Source organism: Bombyx mori, chromosome 9 (assembly GCF_030269925.1).
Source record: "Bombyx mori chromosome 9, ASM3026992v2".
Taxonomy (NCBI): Eukaryota; Metazoa; Arthropoda; class Insecta; order Lepidoptera; family Bombycidae; genus Bombyx; species Bombyx mori.
Genome location: NC_085115.1, coordinates 6,104,656 through 6,122,168, shown reverse-complemented (window position 1 = coordinate 6,122,168; position 17,513 = coordinate 6,104,656). Strand labels below are relative to the sequence as shown.

At 39.8% G+C, this 17,513-nt stretch overlaps 1 long non-coding RNA gene across 1 annotated transcript; it reads left to right on the top strand.

Annotated features, from left to right (window-relative positions):
* The first annotated feature begins 10,429 nt into the window (after window positions 1–10,429).
* On the top strand, window positions 10,430–12,355 carry LOC110385030 (uncharacterized). The gene is made up of 2 exons (XR_009973762.1): window positions 10,430–10,759; window positions 12,196–12,355. It is a non-coding gene; the product is annotated as an uncharacterized LOC110385030 (long non-coding RNA).
* Window positions 12,356–17,513: the final 5,158 nt, after the last annotated feature.

The window sequence follows — 17,513 nt, the reverse complement described above, 5'->3', positions numbered from 1 at the left end:
GAGGTGATGTGTGACGTTAAGATGTCTATGGCTTCAGCGGTATCCTGAGGAGACGGGGTAGAGTCCGGGTTAAACGGGAGCGATGGTGGATCAGATTCAGCCAGGCTAATGCCCAGCGTGTGCCAATCCACCACAGTCCTCATGACGGGAACGGAATTGGGAGCGCGACCGAGCTTCATAACGACGGGACGGTGGTCTGAACTAACTCTAACGTCTGGTCTAACTCTGAAACTACTTCGATCGAGTGTAAGCGCAGAGTTACGTTTTTTAATAACGCTATATCGAGTATATCCGGGCGATGCGCGATATTTAGCGGGTAGTGAGTCGGGGTTAGCGGAGCCACGATATCGAAGGCGAGATCATCGACTAACGCGTCGAGCCGCCTGTCATTCGGGGTTGTGGTGTGTGAGTTCCACCTGATGTGTTTACAATTTAGGTCGCCCGCCAGAATGACAGAGCTTCCCATGCCGAGCAGCGCCTCGATATCACTGCTTAGAACGATCTTATCCGGTGGAAGATAAACGGACGCGATAACGATCGGCGCGTGTTCCGTCAGTGAGATTCGGCACACTGATGCTTCGATATTAGCGAGCGCGGGAGGATCGAGCGGGACGCAATGCAGGGCTCTTCTATAGTAAATGACGGTACCACCACCACGAGCAGAGAGCCTGTCGTTCCTGACCATATTATAGTTCGCGATTTTAGGGTCACGGCGCGCGGGCTTAAGTAGAGTCTCCTGCACTAAGAAAATGTCAATTTGATGGTCACGCAAAAAATCACAAACCTGATCACGTTGATTTGCGAGACCGTAAGCGTTAAAAAATCCTATAGTTACGGATAAGGGCTTTATTCTACTAATGTACGCCATTGATTACCGGCGGAGTGAAGGGAGGACGTACGTATTTAACGACGCGTATACGTCAGCGTATTCCTGCACAACGGCGATGAAGTGTTGTGCAGTGGAGGCGGCGCGAATGGCGTCACCCAAGGCGTTAACACGCTCAAAGTTGATCGACTGAAAAAAGTCGATCGCTAGAGCGAGATTATCGGACGCGGTCGGAGTGTTGGTCGCGGGGGAGGAACGAATTGCGGGGGAGGGACGTATCGCGGGGGCGGGACGAATCGCGGAGGGAGGAGCTGCAGCCGTGTTCGTGTACGGCAACGGTTTGGCCCAGGCCGAGCCGCTGGGCACCGGCGCCGGCACGAAGGCAGGCTTAGCCTTCGGCACAGAGGGTGCTGAGGCTTTGATGTCTGGGCGGGAAGCTCGGAGGCGGTTTTGGCGGGCGACGCGACGATTTATTTTTGGAGCTCGGGGGCATCCACGGTAGTTCGCGGGGTGACCCTGTATTCGGCACAGGACGCAGCTAGGTGGTTCTGTGGCGGTTTTCTGGTCGCGAGTACAAAGGGCCGTGGCGTGATCGCCCAAACACTTAACACATCGGGGGCGCGCGTGACAGTTACGGGAAGAGTGCCCGTACAGTTGGCAGTTATGGCACTGACTAGGTGTGCCTTTTTTATGGGGGACTTCGACGGCGATACCGGAGAGTTTACAGACGGTCCGTATGTTAAAAATATGCTTACCCTCGGGGGTAGGCTGGAGGGTGACTAGAACCATATTGTATGGCTCCCTACCGCGGCCGGTGTGCATGCGGTGCACGGAATTTACTGGTAGGCCTTGTTCTATCAGATCAGCCTTGACGAGATCGGCATCTAGCTCCTTCGGGATTCCACGTATGACAACGCGGAGTTCGCGCTCCTCCTGGAGCGTATAAGTGTGGAAGCTTATACGCTCCTTTCGGAGGTAACTTGAGAGGGCTCTATGTTCGTCGGGTGTCGTTACTTTTATTTGAATCCCGTTGGCGAGATTACGGGCGCTGACAAAATTAATATTTTTGGCCTTAAGGGCCAGGGAAACTCGGTCCCAAGCTGCCTTCTCTTGAAGGATTACCGGGGGAGGGGTCTGAGTTTTAGGTTGTGCCACTGGACGCGGCGACGGTGTGGCACGGACAGCGGGAGCGACGGGGGTTGGAGGGCGGGGACGCGACGCGTTCGCGGCTTTGCTTACTTTAGCGGCCGCGGGAGCTCGGGCCTCCGCAGCGCGCTTTTTACCTTTTTGGACTACTGTGAATCCATCAGTCGCGGCGGCGGGGGAAGGGTCGACCTCCATGTCCGACTCTGAATCGGATGAGGAGGGCGCGGGCGACCTGCGGGTGGGTGTTTTGCGGGAGCAGTGGACGACGCAGGCACGACGGAGGCTGTGGACGAACACACGGGTGCAACGTAGGTCGCCGACGAACGCACGGTTGGGGCGGAAGCTGCAACGGTCGACGCAGAAGTTTTGGGCGCGAGTATCGGCGACACGGGATCGGCGGGCACGACGGAGGCCGCGATGGACGACGCAGGAGCGACGGGGGCGACGGAGACCGCCGGCGAGTTCGCTGCGTGATGGGCCTTGAATTCTAAAAATTCTGCCGATAACGTTGGGTACCTAAGGCGAAGAAATTCCGCAAACAGGTCGACCGCGGACTCCATTATAATAGATAGTGCCCAGGGGGGGCTGCCCCGGGACTTTAAAAACACACTCGCCTTACGGCGAGGCCCCAAAAATTGTAGTAATCGCAATTAATTACGGCACACAGCCGTCCGCTTGCAAACGGGCCACTAAGTTACCGAACGAATTCCTGGAATTTAGGGGTCCGCCCGCTCACAGATGGCGATGCGACGCAATTAGCACAGGTAGTCACTTCCGAGAAAACACTTGGACGCCAGATGTGCCACGAACCGAGGTCGGCAATCGAACGGTCGATGAGCACGTCAGCACGCGACGGGTGCCTGAATCGGAATGGACAGGCAACCTAGTTTGGGGCCAGATGATCGTGTGTGATTTGTACCGGATTGCTCATTGTTTATCACATGTTAAATGTGTTCCAATTATTCTTTAATTAAAAAGAAAAAGCAAAGTTCTAATTAAAGAGTATTCCAATTTCATGTCATTTTCCCGTCAATAATCATCTATTGTGTTTTACCTAAGTAAATAAGTTATATGGTGTGAGTAAGTTCAGATTTCCGTGCAACTTATATTTGTATCAAGGAGGCTATTCTACCGTACTGAACATTCTCTAGCAAATTTCAGAACACAGCTGCTCTTAGTAAAATTCTTATATTAAGATTGATGCAAAAAAGAATGCTAAAATGTTATCTTTTAACTCAAAGACTGCTCCAGACGCGATGCTTCAGGTGAAGGAGAAATAAATTGCCTTTGAAGGGAATCTGAAAAATAATATATATTTCAAAAAATTATGTTATTTACTCTTCCACCATATAAAATATAAAAAAGATATAAAGTATTTCTGAAAAAGTAACTCTGGAACTTTTTCTAAACTTGATTTTTTACCATATAGTGTGTTTTTACCAGTTTCATATTATTGTGATTGTATGAAATTAGTATTTCTTTTAAAATGTCTCTTTCGCCCACTGGACTGTAATTCTTTTGGCTTATAAACAAATTTTCAAGAGATCAATAAGCAATTTTTCCTTAACTTTATCAAGTGTGTATAAAAATGGCTTTTTTATATGACTTAAACAGCTACTTAAACAGCTACAGGCTTTAACTCCGCCGTTGTCGGTCCCAAGCCCGAATGAGAAAGGAGGAGGGTTGGTGTGGACGAAATCTACCCATGCCGCAAAACAGTCAACGCCGAATATTGGGCGGCGGTAACTAACCCGACATCCCTGAGCGGCCCTAGCGTCCCTGGGCGGTAATCAGTAACCGTGAGGACCTAAATACCCTCTAAAAGTCTGACGCGGAAGGACGTGGGAACCCACCGCGATTACCTTCCCAAGAAAACCCCCTTATGGAATCAGTAACAACGAGAGTGAATTTGTTGGGCGACCCGACTAACCATCGGCGCCACCCAGTATCCGGGCTGGATGGTGTGAAATTGGCAACCGAAGCTTCCCCTGGGGTAAATCGACAGGCCTCAGAAGGAGGAGATACTACTGTCGGTACTGCAGCTTCTAAAAGCGAGAAGACCTCTATACGATCGAGTCATCGTATTGGCGCTTGGAACGTCCGAGGTCTGCTGGAGGCGGGTAAGCTGACAATCGTGGAAAAGGAAATGGAATCTCATGACATCTCTATACTAGGCATCAGTGAAACTCACATGCGTGGTAATGGCCACTTCACCACTGCGACAGGGAACACCATGTACTTCTCAGGCTGTGAAGATTCAAGTTTGAGTGGAGTCGGAATCATATTGCCGCCACACTTAAACAAATATGTCCTCGGTTATAATCCGGTGTCTGATAGAATCCTGACAATGAAACTGAATACCAATCCATGTGTGCTGAATGTTATACAGATATACGCACCGACGGCACAAGCTCAGGATGAGTTAATTGTGGACTTCTATGGAAAACTGGAGGAAATACTGAATTCTATACCTAGTCGGGAAATTAAGATAATTCTTGGTGATTGGAATGCCAAAGTTGGCAGTACACTGGATGATAATCATATCAGGAGCACAGTTGGAAAATTTGGACTTGGCATTAGGAATGAACGGGGTGAAAAACTGATCGAGTTCTGCATTGAAAGAAATCTCAGTATTATGAACACGTACTTCCAACATCATCCAAGACGCTTGTACACGTGGAGATCTCCAGGTGACAGGTACAGAAATCAAATCGACTACATCATTCTAGATGGCCGCTGGAGATCCTCAGTATCTAACGTGAAGACCTTTCCCGGCGCAGAGGGCGGCTCCGACCATAACCTGCTCGTAGCTAACTTCTCGCTGCGTTTAAAGGCGCCCAGACGTCAACCACCAAAACCCAATAGTTTGGATCCTTCCGAACAACCAATCTTCCGAGAGGCATTAGAGGCGATCTTGAAGGATTCTCCAACGCACATTCACGCTAACGCTGATACACAGTGGAAACACTTGAAAGGTCATATCAACGATGCGCTGGACCAGATCGCTAAAAAGAAAAAGCCAGAACCGAAGAAAAAATGCTGGATCTCCGATCATTCGTGGGAGCTTATTCAACGCAGGAAAGACTTAAAAACTAGCGGTTTGCAAGATGGTGCAAAGGTTAAATACTCCGAACTTAGCAGAGCTATACGGGTCAGTTGTCGCCTTGACAAGAACCACTTTGTTGAGGGTATTTGCCGTGACATTGAGCGCTTCTCGAACAAGTTGCAGACTGCAGACCTTTTTAAGAAAGTTAGAGTCCTTTCCAGGCAGTTCAAGGCTAAATCGTGGGTCATAAGAGATGCCGACGGAACTGTACTACACGAGTTCGACCGCATTGCCGAGAGATGGCGGGCGTACTGTGAGCAATTGTATACAGATTCCCACTCGACATCCGGGATTAACCCTGAATGGAAGGATCTAGAACTGGAACCCATGATTTTACCTTCCGAAACATCCACCGCACTGGAATCTCTTAAGAAGAATAAAGCTCCTGGAAGCGATCGGATTACAGCGGAGGTGCTTTATGCTATGGGTGACTTGGGTGTTATGACTCTATATAAGATCTGCTCACATATATGGCAACACGGTGATTGGCCGCGGGATTGGTTGGAATCCATTATTCTTCCGCTACACAAGAAAGGATCAACCAAGAATTGCGACAATTATCGAACCTTGTCTCTCATCTCACATGCAAGCAAAATCTTGCTTCACATCCTCAACAACCGCATCCGTTACTACCTTGATTGGCAAATTCCGCAAGAGCAAGCGGGTTTCGTGAAGGGCAAGGGTACTCGTGCACAGATTCTCAACATCAGGCAGATTGTTGAGAAAGCATATGAGTTTGATACGCCAGTGATAATGTGTTTCGTCGACTATAGCAAGGCGTTCGACTGTGTCAACTGGAGTTGTTTATGGAAGGTTCTACGAGAACTTGGGGTACCAAATCATCTCATCGCCTTACTTCGCAACTTGTATGGCTCAAGTCAGGCAGTCGTAAGAGTCGATAGAACAACCTCGAAACCTTTTAAATTTCACAAAGGAGTACGCCAAGGTTGTATTTTATCGCCCATTCTTTTTAACGCCTATGGGGAGCACATAATGAGACGGACCTGCGAGAATTGGGACGGTGGCATTACAGTTGGTGGCGTGAAAATCACCAACCTCCGATACGCCGATGATACTACTCTTCTTGCAGCGAATGAGTCGGAAATGGTTGCGCTTCTGGACCGAATGGAGCGGATAAGCAAGGAGATGGGACTTTCCATAAACAAGTCCAAAACCAAAGTCATGGTGGTGGATAGGTCTGGAAAATTGGAACTCACTGGCGCATTAGACCTAGAAATAGTGGACAATTTTAACTACCTGGGTTCCAACATTGGTAACAATGGCTCGTGCGAGAGGGAAGTGCGCCGGAGAATTGGTATGGCTAAGAGTGCCATGACTCAGCTCGGAAAAATCTGGAGAGATCGCAACATATCCGTAAAGACCAAAACCAAACTGGTACGGACTCTAGTTTTCTCGATTTTTTCGTATGGCGCTGAGACCTGGTCACTGAAATCTGCAGACCGCAGACGCATTGACGCCTTTGAGATGTGGTGCTGGAGAAAGATGCTGCGTATTCCGTGGACAGCATTTCGGACCAACGTATCAATCTTGCAAGAACTCAAAATCTCCTCGCGGCTGTCATCCGAGTGTCTTCGCAGAATCCTTGAATACTTTGGTCACATCGCACGAAAGGATGGTAGCAATCTCGAGAGGCTCATCGTGACTGGTAAAGTAGATGGGAAAAGACTTCGGGGGCGCAGCCCAATACGTTGGTCCGACCAGATCCGCACCGCTCTTGATTCCACGTTTCACAACGCCCTCCACACCGCCAGAGACAAGAATGGATGGAGAAAAATCGTGCGTGCGAAGGTGATACAAAAGGGTGGTCACGACCCTCAGCAATGAGGAATACGATGCAAGGAGGGAAACAGCTACTAAAATACATTTAATTCAAATAGCAGAAATTCAAACGTTTGTCGTGAAATCGTTTCGGCGTGTGTCAGAACGGATTAACTACGAGTTTCAACGTTTTATCGCTAAAATATATAAATATTAATATGAATTCAGAATCCGTTTTCAAAGCAATAAATGGAAATGGTTGCGACGCCATTTTTGATGAAAATTCATTATTTCCGAGTTTTGCTTTGCGGATATGAAACGCGGAAATTACGGTAAATCTCTCTTTTACTTAAGGCATTTACTGTTTTGAGTCAACTCAAATGTAAAATGTAGGGGGCCTTTAGCACAACGCTGTTAAACTTTACAGTTTAAATAAATGTACTTAGGTACTCACTTAAGATGCCACATAAGCATAATTAAAACAAAATAATACAATGAGAGGGTATTTAAAGAAAACTGAAAGTAACGACATTATAATTATGTATAACTTTGATACAATGGAGAAACTCCTCTTCATGTCTGAAATTGCAACCCCTTGATTCGAAGAAAACGCACAATATCGCAATATAAACTAAGAAGCTAAGGGACTAAATAAATTTTTAAAGAGCAGACAGAAGCGTTAAAAACTCGCTCAAGTCGAAATATCATACCTCTATTTTTCTTGCTAAGCGTCCGTATTCTTATCGTCAGAAAATTTTCCGTCTCTCATGTCATTTAGTTCTATGTTTATTGTTGTATCATGAACTAATAAAAGTAATGACATTGCGTTAGTGCCAAAAATAAATTCAGCGCACTGAATCGGATTATACAAGGTTCAATTGCTCTTGAATAATTCGGAAAGAAAACCTAAATGGACTACTCAGATATCCGTATTGTCGATTTTGATACGAAAAGATGATATTGAACGAACAATAGTTATTATCGTTATTCAAAAAACCTAGATAGAAACGAAACCAAGAGTAGTGTACGACAATAGATTCTTCGGTGTCTTAACGGTATTCATTGTGTTTCTCAAGTATATACCTTACATGAAACGGTTTAATACCAAAGATATTAGAAAACCTGAAAAGTGCAAGATAAAATGTATGGGAATTTAAATTTCGATAAGGTAAATCGTTTTTTTGACGCAGTTTGAAGAGAGTCCTCGGCGGTAGTTATGCCTTTGCATTGCTGATGTCCATGTCCGACGCTGACTTCTCTGCACTTGGAGGGCACGACGCTTACAACTTGAATACAACAAAAGAAAGGAATATAGCTTATATTTTATAGATATTATGTATTAGAAGACTCGAAGTATTTTATTTAAAAATTCTGTGATTTTTTTTGTGTAGGAAAATTGTCTTTTACTGCGAAATAAAAATAAATTTCAAAGAGAACTTTTTATAGGAAATAGCAAGTGTTTTTTAAAGCTTTATGTAGAGTCACTTTCGGGATACTTACCTGATTTTAAGCATTTACGACAATGCGAATATCATCATCCATTCTGTGACTTCAGGTCTGTGGCGATAGCTATCACAGAAACAGAAGATATTTGACAGATACCTGAGTCATGAAAATGATATGATGAAATTGAAAATAATATTTTTAAGATAAGCCTCCATAGATATAAGTTTCGAACAACATTTGGATCGTCGGTAAAAGATCTTCCCTCTGACGTTTACTCCCAAAGGTTGAAATTTCTTGGCATAACATTTATCACGCCCTACATACAATAAAGCACACATCTGTTGCGGCTGAAATAGGCACGACGCTCATAACCAATCTACCACCAATACTCTAGGCCGGTACTATGAGGAAAAGTAGAGGAGTTTACGTTTACACCAGATAGGTGGACGAGCTAATAAACGTCACAATGTGAATGCTGACAATTTAAGTAGGTTGTATAACGGCTCTAATATAACAGTAGAAATAGATGAATGTAGTTGTTCACATACGCCCTAGCACCAGATAGTAAAATAATGAGGTTAAAAATAGTAATAGCTCGGCAAGATTGAGATTCTTTTGATTAATACCCAGGAATAATATTTTTAAATAAAATCGCCCGGCCTTAATACCCAAATTGATAACTTTCAAAATACGCATAGATAAAGTAGCTTAGCCGTATAACGGTATTATTAACGTTCATGTCTTATGCCATATACCTAGCTTCCTTGAAACAAATACTGGTTTTAAATACAAGTACGAAACAAATCTATATATTAATACGTGAAGCAAAAACTTTGTATCCCTTTTTACGAAAATTGCGCGGACGGAGGAGTATGAAATATTCCACACTTATAGAGAATATAGAGAAGAAGTGCACAATCATAATATTCTTTTAAAATAATGCATAAAAAATACATTAAATCAATAAAGAAAACATCACACACACTACATACCATGTATTTGACGCACACACGCATGCATACTATTTATTGTCAAACTTTTGTTCATGACGTCTGTTGTCAAATTGAGAATAGATTAAATATTGTTTGTCTTTGTTAATATTTTTATAGTGTAGCCTTGGCAAAATTTGTGATTATAGACGTATAAAATACAATCATAATAGTGTACAAACTTACAATTCCAATTAATTATAGTCGAATTTCGACTACTGCGGGACCTCTAGTTTTTATTATTTCAAAAATCTTGCACCCACTGAACTAATTGATTTTCACGAAAACAAACACAGCTTAAGTTGTCGCCGTCACAACAATTGTTGACTTAGTCGTTTCCAGTGAAGTCTCGGTCCGTACACGGATGTTTTATCCTGGAAATCCTTGCGGGAGTGTCGGAGGGTGTATGGACTATTTACTACATCCCCGGTCGTAGGGGCATCCTCTCTTTGATTAAACCCTTTCGGCGCCCGCTCTAGACGCTCGTTTTACTTTTATCTGCTTTACTACTGCTTCACTCGTAAAAGGACCATATAAAATGTACCGTCTGTTTATTTAAGCGATTTGGAACGTCAAGTAGGTGGGTGTTTAATAATTTCGATTGTTTTTTATTTCAGTAGTTTTTCCTTAATATCTTGATCTGTTTGCAATCTCACTTATTTAGACAGGTGCTTTTTTGAAACCCTAAGAATAGTTGCTATTATAAACACTAGATGATAAGGTTTTTTTTTTGATAACGCCATCTTGTTCTGTATTTAAAGCGGTTAGTTGCCCTCAATTAAGAAAAATAGTATTATTATTTGCCAATAGATGTCGGGAAGAGTTGATTATTGAAAACACGAATAAAATAATTCGTAGCTAGATCGATTTATCGCCCCCGAAATCCCCTGTATACTAAATTTTATGAAAATCGTTGAATTGCTCGTTTAAAGGTATAATAATAATATAAGATAGTATTTAAATGTAATAGGATCAAGAATAATATAAATGATTCATATCATTTCGTATCAAAAGTTCACTAGTGCATGGGCATATTAAATATTTTTGTGACAAAGCGGTTTCAGGAAAAGTACGACTGATATTAAACATGCCCCGTAAATATTTCCTTTGATCTCTGAACAACAATTTGAGTACATCACTTGCATGTGTTACGTGATTGACGCGTACCGCTCTCTGTTCTGATATAAGCAAAAAATATTGAATGTCAACAACCATTTTTGTCGGAACAATGAGAAAATTCAATTTATCTTATTTAAATAATCTTTCAACGATGTATTATTGATTTATATTACTTTCCCATTTTTCAAGTTAATTAAACGCCCCGGTGTTGCTAGTTTCTCAGTAAGAAACCTTATATTCGTAATTTGAAAAGTACCTAGAGAAGTACATAATGCATTGCTCTGCAGATTTGCAAATCCAATTTCCATTCACGGTTGGGAATCGAATCTAGACGTCGATTGCGGCCAGGTAAGAGCGAGTTAAATCGGATTTTCACTTTGCCTACATTCTTCCCGATTTGATAAATTATAAAATCCGACCAATATTGACTCGAGTAATCGTTTCAAGTAAAATAATCTCTCTATTTCTCAGTCAATTCGTTTCATTTACCGGTGATTTTCGTTTCATTGACTTTTACTGGTGGTAGGACCTCTTGTGAGTCCGCGCGGGTAGGTACCACCACCCTACCTATTTCTGCCGTAAAGTAGTAATGCGTTTCGGTTTGAAGGGTGGGGCAGCCGTTGTAATTATACCTAAGACCTTAGAACTTATATCTCAAGGTGGGTGGCGCATTTGCGTCGTGGATGTCTATGGGCTCCAGTAACCACTTAACACCAGGTGGGCTGTGAGCTCGTCCACCCATCTAAGCAATAAAAATAAAAATTATATTGAAGGATTTCGTTTTACCTAAAAAATCATTTTGATCTGTAAATGTATTCCGTTTTCAAGCTCAAAAGGAAACATGTATTATGCAGTGCATGTATGTGCTCCCAGAGCCTCGATCCATTGAAACGATAATTTAAGGAGTCTCAAATTCTTTTAAAAGCCGTTCGGTAAATTAATCGGAATATATTTGTGGGCAAATTAATATCAACAGTGTACCCACTCAAAGGAGCTACAAAGTTGCTGTACAGTATTCAAATAAATATTATGGATGTATAGTCCATAGAATAGTGAGGCCGTAGGAGTCTAGGTGGCATCAACCTGCTTATTACTGCCGCAAACCATTAAAGTGTTCCAGTTTATTGGGTAGGCAGCTGTTTTTGTAATATAATTGAGACTATTCGTTATAAAGGTTTCGGCGGCTTTCCCGTTATAGTTTCAAAATAGAAAAGTGTTTCAATTACACAATTCATACATACTTCGGCGCATTTATAATAAATGAAATTTTATCAATATTTTCATCGAAATTTTGATGTGAGAAATAACGAAAAGCATAGTGCCGCATGTATATAACTCCACTAAATATTAGAGTTTACCACGCCACTAATATTAGTCACTGATACTTTTCATGTCGAGGTCTCAAAGTACTCGGGGTAGCAGAAATATAATAAAACTATTAGATCTCTCTCCTCAAAGCATTTCTCCGGAAATCACCGCGTTCAAATTTATTTATCTTTTCCCAAATTGTGAGACAATTTCTTCTCTAAATTAGGTTTTAAAGGAGGCAGATAGGCAGCAACTTGGCTTTAACCTTAGCTTTATCAAACTCCATGAGCGACGATGAACACTCATGATCATGTGGCCCGTACACTCGACTGCCTTCGTAGGCACTTAATATTGTCGTCGTATCTTTATTTTCAATCTTGGTACTATAAAACTTACTAATTAAGCCTGTGATAATAATTTCAATTGTTTTTGGAATTGAAGACAATACTATTATCACATTTTGTTTTCTTTTTTAGCTGAATACCTACAATTTTAATAAAACAATCGCTATATTGGCTACACAAGCCTGCACTCAGTCTTAATTTGTTCAATTCATTAATAAAAGCCATGCCAACAGTTTGAGAGATTTGCAAGAGTAGTTTTATTACTTACCAAATAAATTGGCTACTGAATGAATTGCTTTAATCATTTGTATTTAGTTTTGTTGTTCTAACCGTTTATTGTTATTGGTATGGAAGTAATAGTACTTTAATAATGTAAACAAACAAGCGTTGTGAAGCCCTGTCAAAGTTTACGAAGCTATGGTTTTTGTTGTATCTGTTGCTTGACTGTTTACCTTTAATAATTTTCAACTTGGCAAATTCATTGAATATCACAACAACGTCTATTTTAGTATTATACAATGATTTCTGCTTATGAATCATGTATTCATTTCGTAGAGGATTTCTATCTTAAATTGAGAATTTTACCTCATGTATCACGGTGAATGGCGGGATTCTAGTTGGGATACCTGAAAACTATGCCAAATACTTTACGGTCCGAATAACTGACTATAATTAATGCAGAATAAGTAATATTAAACCAATACTCAAATTGGACATTCAGATTTCAATTCACTGTTAATGAGCAATTAATGCAATTTAGTGCAATTAGCATTAATTAAACTGACCTGTTGATTCAGTAAACGTTATAAATGGAAAACATTAATGAAAGGGACCATTATAAAAATTAGCAGCAAATTTTTTGTTGTTGTCTTCTTTGAGTTTGACAACGATAACACTTTTACTTGATTTTTTGGTCAATTTATGTATTTTAGCTTATCTCAAAACAAGATTTTTTTTCAGCTCACGTACGTTCACTGCTAGACATAGACCTACTCCAAGACAAATTAACCTAAAAGGATTATGAAAAACATTACCAAGAATACATAATAAATGAACAAGACCAATAGTTGCAAAAACTTCTCAAGTGTTTTTTATGGTTGTGTTTTTACTGAAAATCTCGCAGTTCTTTTCAACTCCTGACACCTGAGGAATAGCAGTGTGTATTTGAATGAAGAGTTGCAATGAAAGCGTTCCCTTGTAATTAGTTTCAGTCTACCCTTTGATTTTATCGGGATGATTCGACGACGCTAGGATTTGATAGCTCTTTCGTCACATACCATACGTTCATTTCACAAAAAAGGTCTGAAAGAGATTACACGTTTTCTCACAGTCATGATTTAAAACATATATTATTTAACAATACGTTAAGCTATATGTGCGGAGAGTTATTAATCGATAAAGACGGCCAAGACTCTCTTCTAAGCTTTAATCTCGTGTTTTATCAGTACAATCCTCAGCCATAGCAGACATATTTACATAAAATAATAGTAATAATAAATATTAACATAAAATTTATACATATTAAAAAGTAGTTTTAATTATTTCTATGGTTCGCGAAAAGTGAAGAAAAAATTGCGTTTGTTTGCTTTTTTTTTTCGACAGATGTTGGAACTGTGTCTCCCAATACAGTTCCAACACGGGTCCGATCTTAACTTTCTATGGAAACAAAACTGCGGACTTTAGGTTCGAATGTGGGGTTGCGTAGGTTGTAACTATACATCGTAAGTGTTACACAAATGTTTATAGACCTCACGACTTTACTGTCGCCGATCTTGAGGCACGAAGTTGAAATCTCAATTGTAATTTCACCTTTTATAGTGGGTCACATTAATGATTGTACCATTGATACCTACACGTGTATGTGTTATAATAATCTCATCCACTACTAAGTATTCATACTAGTTGACTCTGTTTATCTTCAATAATAAAATTTTATAGTACAAAACAAAATAATTATACATTATCACAACACAGAAATAAGCATATATTATTAAGTCAATACATAAGTTTTTCAATGATTTGCGTTTTCCGATTCAGAAAATAAACATTCTGTATGTTTATATAGATTGTGTCGTATAGCTCAGCCTATCATAGACACAGTCGACTATCAAATTGGCCCGATCCAATAATCAAACTACGGTCTTTGAACGATAGACGTGGAAATTTCCCCTCTGTAATTTGAAGCCTGATGATGTGAATGCCTGAATAATTTAATCTATTTTAGTGTTGTATTAATAAAGCTTAAAGAAACACTGCTTTTTATTGCAGCTACTCTATAATTTGCACGGAAGTGTAGTATAAATAATAATGAATTAAATCTTATGTCTCGGAATATAAATAAAATAGATCGGAATTCGTTATTTCTTTTAGATACGAATCTTGTAGTTACATATTCAGTATGAAAATATTTAAGATTTTAATTCTATGTATCTTTTAGTTTCAAATTTATCTTTTATTATGGCTGTGTATAATATAAACAAAGTGTATTTTAAATACTACATTTTTTCTATGAAAGCTGTAGGTAATTAATAAGTAATAGAAAAATCTTTTATGTGTACGTATTTACCCTTGATTCAAGAGTTGTACCTTCATTAAGGTATTTATATTTTTTAAATGTTACAAAGTTCACAAAAACTAATTTAATTTATTGATGATTCATAGTATGCGACCACTTTAATGACGGCGCCACCGGTACTTTAACGCGTTTGGAACAGTAAATGTATATAAAGCTTTTAACCAAATGAAACCCATCTATTACTGAATAACGCACTCGTAACTTTGTGATATAGTTGCTCAGAAAATTGCCTGGCACAATGTAGTGGCGATAAGCATCGCGGTCATTTACAATATAATATTTTATGCGGTTTTGTACAAATACGCTAATTTGTTTTTGTGGAAATTGCAAGCATAATCACTTAAAAGTCGTATTGAAATTTATTAAAGATGGTATTCTCTGCCTATGTATTTACTGTCACATTAGAACCTGGGTTCACAAACACATATAGACTAGATAATTGGTGTGTTCAGATCTCTATGCTAATACGAGCAATTATTTGTTCTGATTCTGTTTGTTTTTAGGAGGTTAGATCTTCCAGGAGCTACAGTCCTAAATTGTTACCTCTTCACAATAATGGTATGTGATCGAAGATCATAATGCTTAAAATTTTACGCGTCTCAGCGTTTAATAAATAAAATTGGATTCTCCGTCGTTAGGTATAGAATCCAACAAAACATCGTGATCACATCCATCAAGCTGTCTTATTGTATAGACGGGCCCTTCGACGGAATAAGTAGAGATGGGTTTTTTATTATGCGAAATGCCTTTAAATCTTCTCGCTTGTAATGAATCACCCGAACTTTCTTTACGTTGTATTGTGAGGGCAAGCCGATGCCGAAAATGAAGGTAGCCGATTTATGTTTACAACTTTTATATAGCGAATATTAATGGTTCGCTCTTAAATTTACTTTACATAAATACATTCCATTATTGATACTGTTCAGCGAGATATCAGATAATTAAAAAGCAAGTAGTAGTAGATGACTAGATGTCTGTTGTCCCCTTATCCAAATATATTGCTTTAAAAGTTAACGGATCTTCGAAGGTTTGAAATACACTTAGGTGATTTAGTGAGTACTAAAAAAGTTACCTAATAAAAAAGCCAATTTTATACGGTGATTTTGTAACTTTCAATCTTATTTTTAACTAGCGACCCGACCTCGCTTCGCTTCGGAAACATTAAAACACACATGAAACCAAAAAAATAAAATAAAAAAATTTTAAAAAAGTAGCCTATGTTCATCAGGGACAATATCGGCTTCTAATGGAAAAATAATTTTTCAAATCGGTCCAGTAGTTTCGGAGCCTATTCGAAACAAACAAACAAATCTTTCCTCTTTATAATATTAGTATAGAAGTATCAAGTACGTCAAGTTGTTCTTGGTGAGGATTGACTTTCTCCAGAGTATGAAAGGTGATTTAAATTAGCTTACAGCAAAACCAATCACAGATATTACTGAAATATTTTTAATTTGAAAATAATAATCGATAATAAGTGAAACTGCAAAAGTAGCTGTAGTAAGTCTAAATCGTGTAGATTCGATCGAAATATCATAAAATGATGTAAAGTTTATATTACTGTGATAATTACGGTGATATGGTGGTGAGTGGAAGCAGTCATGTATTTAACTTTGAAGTGCTATTTAATCCAATTTCCAATATAATTGAGACTCAACCTTATGTCTAAAAGTGGGTGGCAGTATTCACTTTGTGAGGTCTATGGGCTACGGTAACTCCTTAACACCTGGTTGGCCACGAGTTTGTTGGCCCATCCAGAGCAATCAAATACCATTTTGAGCTGGGTGAATCGGATTTTTTACAGCCCTAATTTCAATGTCGATAAAGTAGACTATTCAAGGCTGAAAGCATCATAGTAATAACATTTTTATGTACAAAAAAAGGAAGGCACTTGAATACTTTCAACGTTGCCAACGTTTTAGAGGAAGTGACAATACAACGCTGTCAACAGTAAAAATGGCGTTTAAAGCATTTTCGGAATACTATACGTTTGCTGCGACACGTCTGACATTTAAGGTATCCTTTGACGCTTTTCCCGTTCAGCTCAGGAGCACGTATTTTTTCATTTTATTGCCGTTTCATAAAACTTTCTCACTATTGCGTGCTATTTGCTGCCGTTCGTGGATGTTGTAAATTTTATTGGTTACAGTTTACGTTATTCCGCTTGTTGTTTTAAATAGGATATGGTTTTACGTTTTTAAAGTATCTAATGTTTTCATTGTTAAATTATAGGGATTGTTTTAGTAAGAAAATGTATTTTGAATTATTTGTAGCTCATTGAGTTACTGTAATGTAATATTACTTAAAGATCAGATTATAAACGTTTTTATGATTGCAAACATATTACGAAATCTTTTGGAAAATTGCAATGCATTAAAGTTTGAAATATGATATCTTACGTTTGCTTTTATTTTAGGCTTGGTGTTTAATCATCGAGCTATTTATGGAACGTTACCACAGTAACTGCCCTAGTCGTTCTATTGCACATTTATGACAAAAGATCATAGTTATTTTACGGCATTAGTTCGAAACTTGACTGGGTCGGTTGCCTCGATAAGAAAGTTTGGTTCGTTAAGTAGGCACATTAGGGGGAAACAGGAAAACGTTAAGGGTGTCGTCGACAGTGGCCCGACGCCAGACGCTATTAAAATATGCCATCGAATCGGTAGTACTGACTTAATTCCGGCTTGTTCCTTTTACTGCAAACGCCCCAAATCTTAAGGCAATGGTGTAATTTGCAGAGAATAATATTGAATCTCGAGCGGCTATTTGCACTTCTTTCATTTTACGGCTTCAGAGTTTCTGTTTGTTCTCTTTTCCGTTTGTGTTTTAGCTTTGCGTTTTGAAATAGGTCCTTTATTGGTTGCTGTTAATC